Below are 2,059 nucleotides of genomic sequence, written 5' to 3'. Positions count from 1 at the left end.
GACACCGGAAGTAAATGTCTCTTCCGTCCTGAGCAAAGCTCTGACAGGCATTTTGAAAAGGTAACACAAGGACAAAGGGGATAGTTCCATTCTAAATAAAATCTCTGGCTGAAACTTGGAAAAGATGACACAGGAACTAAAGGTTGATTTTTGTCCTGAGTAAAAGTTCTGGCAGGAACTTTGAAAAGGTGACACAGGAACTAGCAGGTTAGTTTCCTCCAGAGTAAAAGCTCGTGCAGGAACTTTGAAAAGGTGACACAGGAACTAAGGGGCTACTTCAGTTCTGTGGGAAATCTCTCATAGAGAGACAAGGAGATGACACAGGAAATAAAGAGCTAGTTTCTTCCACAGTAAAAGCTCAGACAGGAACTTTGAAAAGGTGACACACGAACAAAAGGGCTACTTCCATCCTGAGAGAAATCTCTCCCAGGAACTTTGAGAAGGAGACACAAGAAATAAACGGCTAGTTTCATCCAGAGTAAAAACACAGACAGGAATTTTGAAATGATGACACTGGAACAAAAGAGCAAGTTTCATCCTGAATGAATCTCTGATCAGAACTTTGAAAAGGTGATACAGGTAATAAAGGGCTAGTGTTACCTGAGGAAAAACACTGGCAGGAACTTTGAAATGGTGACACTGGAGGTAAATGACTATTTCCTTTCTGAGCAAAGTTCTGACAGGCATTTTGAAAAGGTAACACAGGAACAAAAGGGATAGTTCCATCTTGAATAAAAGCTCCGGCAGAAACCTTGAAAAGATGACACAGGAACTAAAGAGCGAGTTTCATCCTGAGTAAAAGTTCTGGCAGGACCTTTAAACAGGCGACACAGTACTAGCAGGCTCATTCTGTCCTGAGACAAAGCTGTGGCGGAAACTTTGAAAAGGTGACACAGGAAATAAAGGGCTAGTTCAGTCCTCAGTAAAGTTCTGGCAGGAACTTTGAAAAGGTGACAGAGGAACTAAAGTGCTAGTTCCATCATGAGAGAAAGCTCTGCCAGGAACTTTGAAAAGGTGAAACAAAAACTAAAGGGCTAGTCCCAACCTGAGTAAAATCTCTGGAAGGAACACTGAAAAGGAGACAGGAATTAAAAGGCTAGTTCCATCCTGAGGGAAAGCTGTGGCTCGTACTTTGAAAAGGTGACACAAGAAATAAAGGGCTACTTCCTTCCTTAGTAAAAGCCCTAGAGGAATTTTCTAGGGTGACCCAGGAACTAAAGGGCTAATTCCATCCCGAGTAGAAGCTCTGACAGAAACTTTGTAAAGGTGACACATGAAGTGAAGGGCTAGTTCTGTCCTGAGTAAAAGCCCCAGCAGGAACTTTGAAAAGGTGACACAGGAACTAAAGGGTCCGTTCCATCCCAGGTAAGAATCTCTGACAGGAACTTTGAAAAGGTGACACAGGAAATAAAGAGCTAGTGCCATCCTGAGAGAAAGCTCTCCCAGGAGCTTTGAAAAGGTGACACTGGAACAAAAGGGCAAATTCTGTCCAGAGTAAAAGCTCAGACAGAAACTTTGAAAAGATGACACAGGCGCTAAGGGATGACACCTGTCCTGAGTAAAAGAGCTGGAAGAAACTTTAAAAAGGTGACACAAGGAACTAATGGGCTAGTTCCATCCTGAGTAAAAACTCTGACAGGAACTTTGAAAATGTGAAACAGTAACCAAAGTTCCATCTTGAGTAAAAGCTCTGACTGGAACATTAAACAGGTGACACAGGAAACTAGTGAGCTAGTTCCGTCCTGAGACAAAGTGTGGTAGAAACTTGGAACAGGTGACGTAGGAAATAAAAGGCTAATTCTACCCTGAGTAAAAAGTTCTGGCAGGAACTTTGAAAAGATGACACAGGAACTAAAAGGCGAGTTCCATCCTGAATAAAGGCACTAATTGGAACTTTGAAAAGGTGGCACAGGTCCTAAAGGGTAAGTTCTGTCCTGAGTAAAAGCTGAGACAGGAACTTTGAAAAGGTGACTCAGGAACCAAAGAGTGAGTTCCATCCTCAGTAAAAGCTTGGACAGGAAATCTGAAAAGGTGACACAGGAACTAAAGGGCTAGTTTC

Source organism: Carlito syrichta, unplaced genomic scaffold, assembly GCF_000164805.1.
Source record: "Carlito syrichta isolate Samal-C Ts95f unplaced genomic scaffold, Tarsius_syrichta-2.0.1 Scaffold287915, whole genome shotgun sequence".
Lineage (NCBI taxonomy): Eukaryota > Metazoa > Chordata > Mammalia > Primates > Tarsiidae > Carlito > Carlito syrichta.
This window is presented reverse-complemented; position numbering follows the sequence as displayed.